A 9,842-nucleotide genomic window follows, 5' to 3' on the forward strand; every position below is an offset into this window, starting at 1 on the left:
CACTTGGTCTTGGTGGACTTCCATCTATTGGACCTTTGAAGACTATACCTAATTTGGAAGAAGAGGACCTACAAAAGGGAATGTCTTCTACAACTTTTATCACGTATTCTACTTGGAGTTTTTGGGTGATAGCCGCAACTAGGGTTTGCTTTAATATTTATTTTTCATCTTATTTATTTCAATTTTTATTGATGATGAACTCCAAAACTATGAATAACTAAAACTATTTTTGATTGAGGGTGATTTAAAACCCGAAATATGAACCTATAATTGATATGAAATTGTTGGAATTTCAGCTTTATAATCACCATTATTTATGCTTAAACAAGATTATAAGAACCCTTATACTGATAACAAACCATAACCCTAGTCTGATCATACTAAAGAACATCTTTATGGGTACACAGAACATACATATAGTTACTTCTATTAGCTGAATATAGTCTACATAACAGCACAATATTACAAGTCAAGAAGAAAGAATTAGAAGCATATCAGACAAAAAACATGAACATGACTTAGCTTCTACTTCTATTTCCTCTCATTCCATAGATGGGTTAATTGCTGAAAACAGATATCTATAAGAGGCTAGAAGAGAGCTTAGTCATAGCCTATGTTTCAACCAACCTGTCCATCATCAGTTGGTTAACACCTCACTAGGTGAGTCATAGGACAAGCAGCTGACTGTAATCCAGCTTAACACTAATCCAAATTAACCAAAAATATGATTACCTTAAGCTAAGCAGGAATATCTTAAGCCAAGTATGATTTGTTGCTAAACCAACATTAAGTCTAACATTCTCGCACTTTGGTTAGCAACAAAACTCTTTTGTAAAACTGTATGTTTGTATCTGAAAATTACGCTAAGATTCGACCATAGAGACCCATACACCATTTAAGAGATGCATACGCCATTTCTATTAATCAGAAAACTAGACGGACCATGTAATCTCAAGTGAACTACACTTTAAACTTTATGCATACATTTTAAATGGCTTTGCCTTATGCCTAAACAAACTGCACTTTAAACTTTATTTTTTCAAAAAAATAAAACTTAAACCTGAATCAATCTATATATGCTCTCACCGCAACTTTATATGCTTTTACCGCAATCAAATCTGATTTCTAGATACTTCCCGTCGAGATTAGTATACATATGGCTCAATTGAGATATGTCGTACAAGACATTTAACATCTCCGAAGAGATTCTAGTTGCTCAATTGAGTATGTCTGTCAATACATTTAACATCGCTGAAGAGATTCTACTGGCTCAATTGAGGTATGTTTGTTGAGAAATTTAACATCTCCTAAGAGATACATCTTCGAAGAGAATAACTGTCTCAATTGAGGTATGTCTGACAAGACATTTAACTGTCTCAATAATGAGTAACATCTCCGTCGAGATAAGTATACAGACCTTCTCAATAAGAGATATATCTCCGAAGAGAAAACTTTTGTCTCAAAATGAAACAAGTCTCCGTCGAGACCCTTAATTCATCTCTTTATTGGATTAATCTCTGAAAGTTTTATTCTGTATCTCAAAAGGGACCTTTATCTCTAAAGAGAATTTTATCTGTGCCCAAAGAGATATGTCTCCTAAGAGATTATTCTGTGCTCGTTACAAGCTGTCTCGAAAGGGACTTTCTGAATTGATCCCCCACCGATCTTCTGTTCCTTGAACAACATAAAAAACAATATAAATTAAATAGTTAAGATGATAATCAAAATAAATGTTATCATGCTCCCGCTGTTGTCCAGGACTCCATACAATGTTGTTTATACTTTAATCTACACACAATTGAAATATTAGAATAGATTCATTACCATCGGGTGCACCTTTGGGTAAACATTATGCATCTTTACTTCCAAGTTTCAAAACTTTATTTCATAACATACATGCTTATTATCATTTTAAATATCTATGCATACAAACAAAAACTGATAGCACATTAATAAGCATGCATAAACATCTTAAACTTAAAATACAAGACTCGGTATCATCGCAAAACACCTTTGGGAAGAATTGCGACATACATGAGTCAAACCTAATAAGTTCAAGATCAACATTTCATGCATAGAAATAACAACTCTATTAAACCTCTGGGTTCAATAGAGCACAGGATTCAATATGTAGGAAACATGATTCATTCCGAATATCACAAATATGAATTAACTTTGGGCAAAACTCATAATCATAGCATCCGGAAAAATCATAAACAAACCTTTCTTTTACCGACAACTAATGAAGAGCTTCTTTGATACTTTCTGGTTTCCATGGTTTTCATCTCTTTCTTAACCTAGGCTCACATATCCAGAGCTTTATATTGTAGCACTTTAAGCATTGGTTTTTGTGGCAATTCTTCAAAATTACTGAATCACAAAACTTCATTTTCATTAGAACACTTTCATTACTCTCAAAGTATCACTTTGGCAATACTTAGTCGAGTAATGAAAAATGCAGAAAATAACTATAATCACGATTAAAAACCAGATATACCTGTATGTTCTAATTTGTACCTCAAGGTAAAACAATACCTTGAACTTGACTGATTTTATCATGCAACCATTAGAGCCAGCACCCTTTTCTTTATGACAAATAGTTCTGTGGGACCGTAAAAACCATATTTGCCTTTTACCAACATTCTGCCATTATGTCACTACTTGACTTAACATTTGGAGAATTTTTTTCAATGGCTGGTCAGCTCAACCCCACATACCTGAAGAATGCCACCAGAACGTGCATCTCCAGTTAGATACATGGATACAAGCTGACCTCCCTCAAACTCCAACTTCTTCCATTCATAAGGCTTTGCAACTATGTTTCTTTCCTTAATAGATGCAACTGTGACTTGTAGTGCAACACTTCCGGTATTTCTTTTCTGCAATAACCCTTGCAAAACAACTAGACTACAAAATAACTTAATTCTTATTAGAAAACCCTTTCGTACTCTCAAAGTATCACTTTGGAGACACTTAGTTGAGTAATAGAAGGTACAAAATATTTTTTTATAATAACTTTCAGACAATCAAAATCAAATGACCATGTCTTAAGTCAAATCTGCACCTTAAGAGAATAACATACCTTAAACTTGACTATCAAACCTTTGGGTTTAATAGAAAAGTTAGATAACAAGATAACTCAATGACCTTCTAGCTTGTCCTCAAGAATGAGTAGCACTGTCTGCTACCTATAACATCCACAACTTCCCTGACATCTGTACCTGCTGAGCAGGTTATGTACTGAAGCCGCGAAAACAAAAGACTGTCATGTGTGGAACCTACAGGCAGGTTTGAAGTTGAGACTATGACATGATCCTTATCATCAGTCCTTAACTTAGTAAACTGTATATTTTTCATCCTAAGCAGACATACTCCATAACCAACAACTTTCTTTTCAAGGGACTTCTGAAATCACTATTTAGCAGCAATTACCATAGGTTCAAGTCTGTTGCTTTGTCACCTTACTCTTGCTGCCGTGTGTTGTAGGAAGCACCAAATATTCACCCACCTTTAGTTGATATAAACTGCAAGCCTCATGCATACAGTGAAACTTTCCAACAACACTTTTCAGAATTACAACCTTATGATCCTGGTACCCGAGAATAATCAGTCCATCTTGTGTAGCTTTGAACATGTGGGATTATTATTGTGCATGCCAATGCATCTCCCACTTTTCAATTAGACTGTTATACTAAAACAAGCACCCGGAACCATGATATCCCACCGATGAATAACCAACATCAGATTCCTTAAAACATATGAGATCATCAAATTCTGGCACGTGGACACAAACTTGACGGAGAATAGAAAATGGTTTCATTTTACTAACAACAACCACCAGCTTTTATTTGTTCCGAAAGAATCACATTTGTCCTGTTACTTGATGAGCACCGTGTACAACTTTTATCAAGATAACCACAGGTCCGCAGTAGTGGAAACCTTCATGAAAGTACCAGCTATAAGAGATTCAACGTGGACTCAAGTGGTGGTAGGGTCTGACAAGTTTCTCCTTTTGATATGCAACGTCATCATCACAGGAAAAACACTAACTGTCCAATAATTGCACCAGTATCACTACCCAAAACAACTACACACTTCCTTGTAGAAACGACAGCAGCTGATCCTACTGATGTAAACATCCCATAATTTGTTGTCACCTTAAAACAGAAACCTCACTAAATGATGGCATATCAAATCATGTTTAGAGACTAACAAACATCATACGATAGGAACAGAAAACTTGGCACAAAAATACTGAGATATGAAAGGTCATACCACCAACAACATGATTGTGAATATTAACATAACATGCAACTTGTGAGTTTCTGTTTTATGTATCACTGATATAAACTAAATTACTTCTCAAAAGGACATTAAAGTCTCAAAAACAAAATCAGTAGACATTCTTTTCACAGCAGAAACTCGTTCGGCCATCTAATCATTCCTTAACAACAGTATGCATGCAACACAAACATGATCAGAAAGTTTCACTCATCAGGATAATAACCATTTAATAGGTTACAAAACAGTAGACTTTGAAAGCTATAATAAGCCCATGTATATACTGATTTCATATAGGAAACATTAAACATGGCAAAATCTTTCATGTTTACAGAAATCAGATCATGCTATCATTCTTAAAGATGAGCATAGAGGAAATATTACTGAAAAAATACTTGAGAATAGTTTCATGTGATACCTAACCAAAAACAAAGTTTTGTATGTACCATAGTTTAAGAATATGAAACAACTAGAGGAAATAAAAGTATAATGTTGGAATTTCAGCTTTATAATCACCATTCATTATGGTTAAACAAGATTATAAGAATCCTTATGATGATAACAAACCATAACCCTAGTCTGATCATACTCAAGAACATCTTTATGGGTACACATAACATACATATAGTTACTTCTATTAGCTGAATATAGTCTACATAACAGCATAACAACATGAAACATAGGAATACCATGATACACAATATTACAAGTCAAGAAGCAAGAATTAGAAGCATATCATACAGAAACACATGAACATGACTTAGCTTCTACTTCTATTTCCTCTCATTTCATAGATGAGTTAATTGCTGAAAACATATATCTATAAGAGGCTAGAAGAGAGCTTAGTCATAGCCTATGTGTCAACCAACCTGTCCATCATCAGTTGGTTGACACCTCACTAGGTGAGTCATAGGACAACTAAGCAGCTGAATGTAATCCATCTTAGCACTAATCCGAATTAAGAGAAAACATGATTACCTTAAGCTAAGAAGGAATTAAGCCAAGCAAGATTTGTTGCTAAACCAACATTAAGTCTAACAGAAATAACTTGATCTCTTGCACTTATTCTCATTATTGTTTGATTTCTACCATGCTAATAATGCTTATGGATTATTCCTTAATTGTTTAAGTTCGAAAATAAGTAGTTATGTCACAATCTTATTGCTAGTTTAGATTTTCTTCGACCCGTAATTGTCTAGAGAAGATAAATACAAGTAGAAATATATGGGTATTGATGATGGGACTTTGTTAAGTACCCATATATAGAAATTGACACTAGTAGGTAATTTATGCCTTTGAATTTATCACTAGGAACAATCTTATCTCATAGAACTTAGAGCACTTGTTTGAATCATACCTAGTAAGCGTACCTCTAGGTAACTTAGATAAGTAGAAACCGGTAGTCGAGCGCTTCCGTATCCGGCGAGCTTAGGAGATAATAACGGGATAGTTGAGCGTACTAATTATCTTAGGGTTTTTAGTAATGAGATAATGCGAAGAACGTAGTTATATGTTAATTTGGTTTATATTCCATGGTCTAGAATGATTCCTTAATCAATTTCATCTCATATTTGAATACAACTTTGTGATTTTCAGAATTTCTACAACAAAAATTTTCTTTGCTAAGAATATTTGTATAACAACTTTTGCTCAATACCTCCCTTGGGACGAATCTGCTTTCATTATATTACTTTATAGTGTAAAGAGAAGTAGAATATATTATTTGCGAGTTGACACCTCTCCATAGCTCAACCAAACTATGGTCAGAATCCCCAAGAACAAATAAATATGCTATGTTACAACACTTGGATTAAAAACCTAGCCAGTTCAACTGTCATAATTTTTGTTACAGATAATGGAGGAAAAATCCATGCACAGAGGCTCTTCAAATGCGAAGTAGATTCTTGGACCAGAGAAACACGATGGAGGCAATCAAGGCTCTCAAATGGCAGAAACAACGACAGAACCGAACATACAACATAAAAATTCAAGGGAAACTCCTGGTGAAAAATCTGAATCTGAAGTGGAGGCATCCATCCAAAGCCTCTAACAATGAAATGACTGATGATGCTGCAGATTTGTTTACTTATTTCAGACAACTTACTTGCATCCCTCTAAGGCTTGATTAGAAGCCAAAACTTAATTCCCTAGCTACATTTTCAGCAACATCGACTACAGATGATAGTACTGCTAGCTCTTTTAATATTTGTAATCCTATAACTAGACCTAATGCTTCTCAGATCTCAAATTTGGGCATCTAAGTTTGTATACGTAATGTTTTCCCAAGGAAAAAAAATAACTAGCATACTACTCCCTCCGTTCCTAATTAATAGACTTGTTTTGTTGGTAGAGAAAATTAAGGAAATTAAGAGAACTAATCATTGAAAGTGGTCCTCATGACACTTATCAATAAAAGAAGTGAAGTGAAATGGTCCCCATAACACTTGTCAGCAAAAGAAGTAAAGTGAAATGGTCCACATGACACTTGTCATCAAAAGAAGTTAAGAGAAAAGTGGTCCCAGAAAACTAAAGTAACATTTGATTTTCCCAATTAGGAAACCAACTTGTTTTTTTGAAACATCTATCTATAGAAACCAACCTATTATTTAGGAACGGAGGGAGTACAAGAATATATATATTGAGTTTCTTTAAAGCTGTAATTTTTTGCAATGGAAACAAGTTTTGCTTCTTTCGTTAAAGGTACTTTGGACCATTTTCAGTTTTGTCGGAGGTTCGGACATCAACTTACTAACTATGTTTACTCATTCAATCACGCATCTAGTATTTCATGTTTCACCTGAAGAAACAGGTTGTCCATGCAAACATATTATCTATATGTTTACCTATTGTGGACCACGTGGGTCAATTCATCATGCATCCTGGGGTAATCTGAAGGTTAAAATTTACTCTCATTCGTGTTTAGCAAGTCAAGTAAGTTTTAATTCAGTGGAGAAAATTTTCTTCTGAGAACCAACTAGGGACGATTATCCAAACATATAAAGTCATTATCCTGAGATCCTTAAGGACATAGATATTTTTGAGGGGTTGGCGTGTTCTTAGGTCGATTTCTGGTATGAACCTGATGTATGGCATAGTTTTCCACTCTTGCAATGTAATTGGATGACTGGTATATTTACCACTTAGCCGATTGCGATAAAGATTTCACCGAGGGACAAATATATATTTCATCGTTTGATGGTATTTATATCACTTGATGGTCAGTAAAGCGCTAGCGACATGGAAACTATCGCTTGACTCTATGGTCATCGCTTAGAGCATCTCCAATAGAGGACGAGATTTTTATTTTCTTATGACACATAGGATTTTAGACCCTCATTTAAATTAAATTCATCTCCAACAGTAGGTCCTACAAAAATAGAATGGGTATCAAAATAAATACAAAGGTCTTAGAGAGAATTTTATCCACACCTTCGGAATGGCCTCCATGTCATGTTTTTCAATATTTTTATAATTATTGTTTTTATATAAAGTTTTTTAAACCAATAGGAAAAAGGGAATCATTTTTATTCTTTATCCAAAAAAACAAATCATAAAAATAAGACCCCACACCATTGAAGATGGTTTATGAGCAAAACATATTTATTCTTGCCACACATATAAAACCTCATAAATAAATATCTAAATAAAAATTCCACATAAGATTTTTAGCACCCATTGTTGGAAATGCTCTTAGTAGTTCATCACCCAACAGTCAGAAATATGCTACCCTCTATAAAAACTCAACTTCAAATTCATTTCAACTCACATCATAATTTCTAATCTAAGTGCAATTTCTTATTCTGCCACTCACATTTCTATTTCACAAGCAATGTCGTTCTCGGCGTTGCTTGTGAAGGGATTTTAGCGACTGATATCTATCCTTTTGCAACCATGCCTTTGTAACAGCGATTCTGTAACGCCAATACAGCGTCGCAGATTCACTGTTTTATTATTTTCCCTCTTTTCACTTTTGTAAACATTTCTTGAGCCGTGAAAAAATCTTTTGAGGGTGTTTTCAACATGAGGAGCTAAACCCTAATATTGAGATGATGGAGGAAGCCATGTTTCATGCTTGTGGTAATTATATTTAATTCTTATATGAGCATTCTTATTAATCGATTTATGATTTTTATTGAATGATGGTGATTTCAATTGATGGGTCATGCTTAGTTTAAGACTTTTGATGTTCCATGCTTTCGATTTACATTCATCACTTTGAAAATTTGCTGTTGGCAATGAATCAGAGTCACCAATTGAGCGATAATTGTTTAGAATTAATATATGAAGTGCATGAATGAGTGTATGGTGGAATCTTGAGTCCCAGTCTCTCGTAATATTAGTGTCATCTTTTGTATATATTTGCTAGATAAATTAGAAGTCAAGTCCAAAATCAATCTTCACAAGTCTGAGTTGAACGAATCTTTACTACAATTTTTCTATAACTGTTAAAATCACATCACCATGACCAACACTCCCACGAATTAAAAATGGTCTTGATAGTATGAAGATAATCAAGAATAGATGAGATTCACTTTTTAGCATTATGCAATTGATTCCTTAACAACGTTTTCCTAGCAAGAAATTGAGATATGAAACTATTTTCAAGAAATAGCCATAATTCAAAATCAGTAGTAAAACCACGAATGTCACCTGAAATTGTTGGAGTAATAGTAGCCGACTAATAACAAAGCGATCTAACTTCCTCCAGTAGATCCATCGTGGATTGAAAGTTAAGACACCATCAAGAACAACTTGCTCTGGTGCTGCAACAAATTCACCAACGATAACCATATAGATTAGTGGAGATCATAATATATTCAAACTGATCACGCCATAAGAGATAAATAGTTGAATCCAATTTGTTGGAAACAAAATTAGAGATATTGGCGATAGGTAAAGTGAAATGTGTGTTAACAGATTCAGCGACAGAATTACTTGCAATATTGTTGTTAATTGAAGACCAAGGATTTTGAAAACTTTTTTGTTATTGCTTCGAGTATTAGGGATGAAAGATTTCAATAAATGAATGAAGAAAAGAATAATGAGGGTTAAATTCTTATATCGAAACATAGAAAATGAATCTTGAACCATAAAATAATGAAGATGTTAAGAATTGATAATCAATAGATGAAGAACGATCTGTAGATAATGAAGATAAAGATGAATCAAATGATTGATGAAATTTTTTGAATTTTCATCAATCATTCGATTCATCTTTATCTTCATTATCTACAGATCGTTCTTAATGAAAAAAGATCATCCCTAACTGATACGTACCATGAAAAAGTTTAGAGAGAGAAATAATAATTGTTTTATTACTGAATAAACAGAATATTCATCTTATTGTTACATGACTTAATCAGAGTACCAGGCAGTATATAAAGAGAGTCAACAATAGTCAATAAAAAAGACCTTGACTCAGAGAGTCACAAGTCAACAAAGACTTGATATTATACTTACAATATTTTGTATCTGGTTTTGAAGCGTAAAATTAATATTCTTAACTGGAGTGTCAAACAGAGCACATGCAAGCATATACGAATACTCTAACGGATGACCTG

This window comes from Papaver somniferum, chromosome 1, assembly GCF_003573695.1.
Source record: "Papaver somniferum cultivar HN1 chromosome 1, ASM357369v1, whole genome shotgun sequence".
Lineage (NCBI taxonomy): Eukaryota > Viridiplantae > Streptophyta > Magnoliopsida > Ranunculales > Papaveraceae > Papaver > Papaver somniferum.